General features: G+C 37.6%; 1 pseudogene; it reads right to left on the bottom strand.

The window, feature by feature from the left end:
• Positions 1–6417: 6417 nt before the first annotated feature.
• On the bottom strand, positions 6418–7558 carry LOC145764323 (leukocyte elastase inhibitor pseudogene; annotated as a pseudogene).
• Positions 7559–9207: the final 1649 nt, after the last annotated feature.

The raw sequence follows: 9207 nt of genomic DNA, 5'->3' as shown, positions 1-9207 counted from the left end.
CTAAACTTTATATCCATTTAGATCCACTGTCCCTACACTGAGCAAGCCGAAGCTTGGCATGTCACAAGTCAGCAAAATCAGTTTAACAAGAGATCACCTAGCCAGTCCGAACTGAGCAAGGAAATCTCGTCTACTGACTTGACAGTAGGCCTATAGGTTACGGTAGCTAAAATGTAGCGTAGACAACTTGCTGCGTTGTCGCACGCCGAGTGGTCTGACGACCCTATTATTCACAGTTGTAACCGCAGACTTTTTTGTCTTGAGCAGAAAAGAATACAGAACTTCATTGCAAATTCTTCTGATTGTTGCTGCAATATATTTATGAATGCTTTAGACATCACAAAAAATGTAGTGAACACGTTCGTTTACATTATAACATCGATTACACTTAATCTAGCTAAAGCAAATTGACTGAAAAGTCTATGAAACCATTATAATTACATACATAAATTATTTTGACTAAAAAACATTTTAGTCAAGCCTGCACAGAACCTTATATCAGTTACAACAAAAATAAATCTGATTACAGTGACCAGATTAATAATGGGGCAAAGGCCGATACACGACTGGCTGCAATTATTGTTCAACATCGTTGGTAGAGAGGTTACTTCGTTGAACCATATAAGTTACTAACCAAAGCAAGCGAAAACACTGAATATAATATTATGTTACAAAGGGAAAAAATGGCAAGTGTTTTCGGCTTCACATCATCTAACTTTCAGCAAGCACTTAAAAGACTGATTTGCATTGCACTAACATGAGAATCGCTAAAAATTGGTTGTAGTAAAACGAATTGAGGCACAGCACATGACTACTCAATTAAAAATGTGTATTAAATAGAAGGCTTTTTCGATACACAATTGCCTATATTAAGCTCTGAATTGAAAGACTTGACAAGAAAAACATCATGAGCTTTTGGAAAAATTAGGGATAGAAAAAATATTTACCAACAACTTTTTCAGATTGTTGATCAGATTTTCAGAATCATATATTTATTTTATGCGAGCCAAGTTTGTCTATAGTAGCCAAAATCTACAATAGATCCTGAAACATAACATTCAACTTCTAACAACCTGTATCTGATTTCGAATGTTTATAAGTCTAACTCAAATAGTGGATGAAATCAAACAGGAATAAAAACAAATCACTGAATATAATGCAATAAAACTAAAGAATTTACGAATAAAGTTGATGATAAATTATTCTATTTAAAACCGCAGTGGTAGGATGAATAGGCTATCATTGTTATAATTACTTGTAACTGCGGACTTGCTTTGTCTTAAACAGAAAAGAATACAGAACTTCATTGCAAATTCTTCTGATTGTTGCTGCAAATGTATTCAACTACTCATGCATACTTTAGTTACACAACCCGATCACAAAAAGTAGTGAAGACGTTCGTTTACATGACAACATCGATTGCAATGAATCTAAAGCAAAACTACAGGATAGTCTATAAAACCATTATAATTACACGCAGTATATTCTGTGCCAATAGCCTATTTATATGTGTTTCGTTCTTTAAAATAGAAAACCGCTGAAACTCCGAACGATTGGTCTTCTGCTGTTGGACAGTACATAATCATCAAATCTTCGAATACCACGCATGTATTCAAAAAATATTTTTAAAAAACATCAACAAAAGAGGTACAATAGATCCTAAAATGAAACATTGAACTTTTCTTAAAAATCCATTGCTTCAACTTGTATCTGATTTCGAATGTTTATTAAGTCTAATCTAAATAGTGGATGGAGTCAAACAGAAATAAAAATGAATTATATAATGCAATTGATGTTGATGATAAATCACTAATTCTTCAAAATCTCAATGGTAAGATAAACACCTTTGATATAATTATTGTTGATCAAATTTATCTTCTATATACCCTTCAATTGCAGGCTAAGTAGAATGTAGAAGTATTAGCTGTAGAGTTAGTAGTCCAGTCGTTGAAGCGAAAAAAAGGGCCGAACCTTGACTTAATTGGTGTAAGCTGAAACTTTGCACATTGCTTCTGTTGGTTATGTACATTGACCAAAAAAAATCCCCGTGAAAATCTTTTGCTGAAAAAATGTTATCCGCCTTTTTTAAAAATCCGCCATTTTTTTCTCAAATTGGCGGATAAACAAAATTTGAATATTTTTCCGAAGTATCGTCATACTACGGCTTCTTTAAAATATGATATTATAATTGTCACAATTAATTAGCAAGTAGGTACTCAATAACAACTATATTTGACTTTAAACGAAGTGACTTTAACAAAATATTATATAATAGCCTACGCGATTGCATAATAGTTCCAAAAACGATAAATTTGTTCACTTATAGTCAGGTCAATATATGGTTTGATCCCAAAAAATTCCTACAAAAGGTTTTCCAACGTTTTTTCTAGTATTTATCATCAAGAATAATATATTAAAAATCTAGGAGAATCATAGCACCGGAAAGTTATCATTTTCAAGATGGCCGCCAAAACAGTATAATGACAATAATTCACTTAATATTCATGCTAGAGCTCTAATTCTGGCGTCTATCCCTAGGTTTAAGGTGGTAAGGAATTCATTAAAACAATTCAAAATGAAATTAACTAATTAGTTTAATGGAAAGACGTATATGAAACAAACCCAATAGTGAAAGACTGACAGTACAAGAATCGCAGACCACTTATTAAGTTATTTACATTCAGTTGCGTAATAAGTCCTGGTCATCATCCTCATCCAGTAATGACTGATTGTACGTATTGTCACAGGCATCAAGTTGCACTGTCCACATGCTGAGGTACAGGGTAGATTATTCTGCCTACACCTGGCAGTTGTGCAGTTGCAGTGAATAATCTATAAGAGGGAATCTGGCTCCGCATTCATGTCCGACTCTGTTGTCACAAACTGACTGCCTTCCAGTTTCCAACCCCACCCGCAAGTTTCCGTATCACTCTCCTGTCCTAGCCAGACCACCATTTGGTAGTAAAACCTTAGACAGTAAAATTTTGTTGATGACTCAGTAGGTGGTAGGCTTTCTGGTGTCACAAATGATTGGGAAGAGACTACTTTTTTTCTTAGGGTACCCTACTCTGTAGTGCAATGACGAGAGGGAATCCGTCCGCGTGCCCCTAAAAATCACAGCCATCGCTTGACAATCTTTGTTCACAATGGATGCTGCTGTCTGCTTTGGAAGAAGGAGGTAATTGGCACAGTCTTTCAGAATAGCATCACCCTTTACCAGCTTGTGAAAGACAGTTTTTCTTACCTACACCAAAGATTCTTGATGTTGCGTCACATCCAGTGTAGGCATGTAGAAAAAGTAAATGGGAACATAATTCTTCACCCATCACCATTTTCAGTTCGTTTATATGATACACTTTGTCAGCATTGTCCTTGTCGGAACGGAAATATAGATCTCTGTTTACTTGTTGCGCATAATGAAGAAGCAGGACAAACAGATCTGTGTTTTCTCCAATCAACGTTGTCGAGTGTGACACTGCACTAAGAACAGTAGCCTTCACAACCGGAACATCAGCATCCCCTGGAGTATTGATCACTTCGCAGCCTTTAGGCTACCCCGACGTGTTTACTGATCGAATAGGTCGATCATTTTTTTTTTGTTCATGTTCATGTACATTAACGTTATCCTCGGCCACAGCACCATTCACAATATTCCTCAGGGTTTGATCTTGAGAAAAAGGTACATAACCAGCCAGTGATGTCTTCTACGCTTCATTGGCAAAGCGGAGTTTCAAGATTTCAATCCTAGTCTTCTCTGTGATATTGAATTGTGATATGCTGTGCCTTAGAATCATACGGTTTGCTTTCTGACCCGGTGTCAAGGCAGCAATCATTCCCATCCCGTGGAAAGTCCCCTTCCCATCCAGGGTGATGATATTATGATCAACATTGTCAGCTGCAAATAACATTGTGCTTTCGAGTAGGTCTATGTTCTCTAGAACAATGGATTCTGACGCTACACAATCAGCTGCATTCTTTTCAAACCTCAAGACTTCTGCGTAAGAAGAGCAGTATCCCATATTGTGTAAACTGTAAAGTATCAACAAGAAATCTCGACCTGTACAAATGATGTCCTTGAACAGCAAAACCAGTTTGCAATGGTGCAATCACCGCTCGTGGTCTGACGATCTGGTCGGTCAGGTGGTGAGAACGACAGCTTGGCCAATACGTGCAGCCTTTTACTTTGTGTCTTTTCCTACAAATAAAGAACCCAACAGTGTTCGCAAAGTTTCAGGCAAGTGGGCTACATTAGAGCAGGACCGAGATTGAGTATCGGTTGCGTAGCCGAGTGGTGAGAACGTCTGCGCGACGTTCGAAAGGACGTGGGTTCGACACCGCTCCAGAGCACGCGGCTGTGTCTCGGCAAAGACACTTAATGGCAAGCCAAAATAAGGGGAGCAGCTGACTCGAAGACTATACGTCAATTCGCTGCTTCCTGTCGTCTATTGTATCGCATCTGCGATCGCAGTGTTACTGTATGTTATGTATCGCAATGGGCGCACATAAAACACGATTACTATTATTATTGAGTGCGTCTGTGCTTGGATAGTGATCATTAACAGATGGAACATCATTTTTGATGAGCCTTGCCGCAGTTATAACTATTTCTCTCTTTTGTGACTCTTCATCATCCTCATGCCTTGTTTCTATGTTTCTAGGTAATGAGACCGGAGGAATTCGGATGTCTTTACTCGCATAGTGACAATGTCATGAAGGCCCTGACCTTCAGTCATATAAATAGATTCATCGATTTGGTCTTCAGATATTTTGATCCATAAGGAAGGCAATCATCATTTGCTAAAAACTCCTTCATTTTACATCTGAGGTCTGATATCGTTAACTGTTCTTCATCATTCTGTTCAAGATGGGAACACATCTTTAGAAATGCCTGGTCCTGTTCCTCATCCTTCGGTCGCCCAGATTTTCGACGTTTTGCCTCAATACTCTGCCGCATTACAAGGTTACGTTAAATCCATATATAAAATTAACGCTACAAGAATGATGGTATAAACAGTGCAGCATGCAAATCGCCACCGTAATATTCAATACGACCTTTCACGGCGAATAACCAATCGTCAGAACGTCTCTCACAACACTCTAATATAGTCCTTGCAAAAACATCTGTTTTAACAAAACTAAAGCCAGGTCTGTCCGTGAGAACTCGAGTCCCACAAGACAAACAATGAGTCTTACTGCCGAAATTGCCATCAAGAATTCGAACACTTCGTTTCCTCGTGACGCAGGACCCACTTTCCTCTCTGTTCTTCTTAAGCTGTATATCGATTGGGTTGGTGTAACGTTTACGACAGTCTATGTGTACTTTTCGACCAGCTTTCGCAACAATGTTGTCTCCTCTATTAGTACTGGCAGCATTAATCCCATCAGCACCCTTTTGACGCAGTATACTGAAGGTTTCAGAAGCTTGAATATCCTTGTCACAGATCGTAATATCTTTGCAAGAATTTTCCCTGAACCCTTTTCAGTGTATCCGTAAACTTCCTCCGGCAATCACGGTGGACCAAAACTTTGCCAATGTGAAATAATTGCAGTATGAAATTTACTTTTAAATGAGCACCAACACCAACAATAATTTCATAAAAATTGAATATTTCAGTATTTGTACATCCGCCATTTTGAAAAAAATGGCGGAATTTCGAAAATAGCGGATAACTTTTTTTCACCAAACAATTTTCACGGGGATTTTTTTTGGGTCCTTGTACACAATGAACAGAACCAATGTGCAAAATTTCAGCTTTACACCAATTAAGTCAAGGTAAAACTCTTCAACGACTGGACTATAGGGTACTCAACAGGTTATAGGCTAGGAAGTGCTAGTCCAGCCTAGGGCATCTCAAAATCACTTAAGCCTTGTATGCAACGGCTAGGCTAGTCAAGACTAAGCTGAAATACATCAACTTTTCAACAAAGTTTGAATACATTTTTTAAAATTTTGGGAAAAACATGCTCAGAAAGCACCAAATTTAATGTGATATTTCAATTTTTTCTTGGGGGTAACCTCCACATACTCGTTCGCCTTCGGCGAATTCAGAGTCCATCTTCGCGCTGGATTATTTGTTGCAGGCCCACTGCTCACAAACAGCACCAGCCGCCATTGCATACAACTATACACTATACAGTATATAACATCCTGTACAACATCCTGTTTCTGTACGCTAACACTAAATCACAGCTTATTGAAAACAGACTAACTGTGATCAGAAGAGACTGCTCTGATAGGCTACATAAAAAAAAGCATATAGGCCCACACAAAGGTCTGCACTCTGCAGCCTTTATTCCCACCACATTCACATGCATACGCAATACAATATTGTACGCACTAAGTAAAATTTTAAAATAAACTTGACAAATGTAATCTCATTATTCAATGGAAAAAATGTACCCAGGTGCATTCAATTGCTATGGAGATGCGATTCGTCCCATGAATAAAATGGATTTCGTGGTGTAGTCTTTGATAAGAACCATGAATGGATGATCACATCTCACAACTACCGGTGGAAGAGGCATAGACCGATCCCTGGCAACAATTGCAGTGGCAGCGGCGGCCTCGGTTCCTTCTTCGTTCACTTCCAAAAACGCTTTATGGAAGATTCCAGAAACGTAAAGGCCAGGTAAACTAGAAATTCCTTCTAAGTTTGCTAGATCTGCATTAAACACGTCATTCACTCCTAAAGCTTTGAAAGCTGATACAAGATCAATGTCAAAATCTATTTTCATCTTTGGGAGCGATAAGACAACTTCTTCCAATGAAAAACTTTGCGTGAGACTTTGAAGCTGTTTCGAATTTAGTTTTGCTTCAAGACTCTTCAAACCAAAACGTTCAGTTGGGACAATCAAAATCATTAATGCGTTTCCATTTTTATATGGCAACCCTACAACCTGAGCCCCAATCTCACGATCGTAATGGATTGGGAATTTTCTTTTCTGTGACATCATTTCCACTTGACGGGTTTCGCTTTCGCTCAAATGAAACGTTGACATAGAAGTTTGGCTCTTCTCAAACTTATCCCTCCACATTCCTTTGAAGTAAATAGCATTTGCTATCACCAACTTGGTTAAGGCATCAATTGAGCCACTAGGAAGGAGATTTTTAATTTTTCCATTGGTTTGCTGTTCTGCCCATTCGTTGATGAAACTTATCGAGTCTTCTGATTTCTTTATAAAATCCAGTGATGACACTGAAGTTGAGAAATCTTTTTCACTTTCTTCAACAAACTTTTTCTGAATGACAAAAGTTTGCTCTGGAAACAATTTGTTTGCAGACAAAAAAATTGTCCCATCTTGACCTCCTTTTACTGATTGAAGTGGTTTTAAGTTACGCAAGGCTTTATATCCATTTTGGCCTAACAAGGCAGTTAACTGATTGGCTGTATTTTGCCGAGCCCCACCGAGTAGCATCGCGATTGCAGTTGACACACTGTAAGGTGAAATGACCACATTTCCATTTGTGCTTTTTCCAGTTTGTTGATAGAGTCGGACAGCGAAGTCAAAAAAGTCGTTTTGGACTTGAAGAGAGTCTCCCATAATGCAATGTTTCTAACAAAATTAATTGCCTACGCAACAACAAAAACAATCATGTTTAAGAGTGATATTTTTCAGATGAATTATGATCAACTACAGCAAATTGGTTTCTCTATTAAGGCCTAAGGGTCTGTCATGTTGAAAATCAACAGAATGAAACGTTGATGTTGCCAAGTTTCAATGGTCTGAACAAGCTTCTTGAACCATTCAGAACATGGTCTGAACCATTCAGAAGCAGCAATTTCATTACCATACTTCAAAATGGAAACCGAAACTTAATGCAAAACAGATATAATATTTGGAATAATGTTCCTTACAAACAAAGGGATGGGCTAGTCAGGGTTGAGAAAAACCCGGGTTTTTTAAAAAAAGCCCAACCCGTCCGGGTTTTTTTGGGTTTTATTGGTTTTAATAATTAATTAAACCACCATTCAACGTTTTATAGGCAGAGAAAACTTTTTCTCGAACCGTAGAAAATTTCATTGTCAGATCATCGCTTCAATGCGTGATGGAAATCTACAGATAAATCTGCATCAGGCATTGCAGAGTGCAAAAACAGTGTTGCAGAACGCGTTTTCGAATATCGTTTTTTTTTTTTTTAAAGATGCAAAAAAAGGTAGATTCACGCTTATTTCACCTCAAAACTACTTTTTACGAATGAAGTGCCTTTCACTCACAGTACATGCTTGCATAACTCAATAAAGTAATGCACTAGGGCTGTTGTTGCTTGAATGTTGCATCATCCATTAATTTCAAGATCAAGTTGGATGTTGCATCATCTACTGATTTCTATACCAAGTTGATGCTACCGTGGTAGAAATCATATTATTGCATCATTTGCTTTAGATTTAAAGGCAAGGAGCATTTATGCCATCATGTTTAAATACTTTTTATCATTGTTTATCATTTTTTATCATTTCATCATATTATACTGTAATATAGTAATGGATGAGCAATTGAGCGATTGCGTGGCCAATGGCCATTTAGGCAATTGCTCTGAAACAGCCATGCGTTAGAATCCAGAATCTGTAATTGGTAAATAGCCTCCTAAATTGCATTTCACATCATATATACAGACTACAGTAGAGTAGTACTTTCACCAGTATAACTATAAGGCCTTCTTGCATAAACAAGTTTCAATGTAGTATACACAAAGTGGCATTAGCCTACTTGATTTTTGTGTACTCTATGTACAATATCCACTGCGTTTTCTTTCAGTTTATTCTTGGAAATTTACTTCACAATCACATCCTCAAGTCCTAATTTAAAGTTTGTTTTAAGTGCCTTGTAGTGTTTTTGTTCATTTTTTTAATTTTCTAATAAAATTTAGACAAATATGAAGCTCTGGGTTTTTTTATGGGTTTTTTGGGGGTTTTTTAAGTGGGTTTTTTTAAAAAAACCCACCCGGGCTTTTTTGGGTCGGGTAAAATACCGACAACCCTGGGGCTAGTTAACATATACTAATGCAAGTGACAGATAACTGACATTACATATTCTAATCAAGTTCTGCAGTTCTCAATCATGGCCACACCAATCAGTGGTGACGGACGATTGATCGCGGATGCAAGAAAAGCCGAATTCAAGCAATAAAAGTCACTAGTCGAACGTAAAAAAATAACTCCAGACCTGATACACACCAACCATAACGTTACATATGAAAGATAACAG

Source organism: Aplidium turbinatum, chromosome 2 (assembly GCF_918807975.1).
Source record: "Aplidium turbinatum chromosome 2, kaAplTurb1.1, whole genome shotgun sequence".
NCBI classification, from domain to species: Eukaryota; Metazoa; Chordata; class Ascidiacea; order Aplousobranchia; family Polyclinidae; genus Aplidium; species Aplidium turbinatum.
Note: the sequence above shows the minus strand (reverse complement) of the source record. Positions and strands in the feature narration are given on the sequence as shown.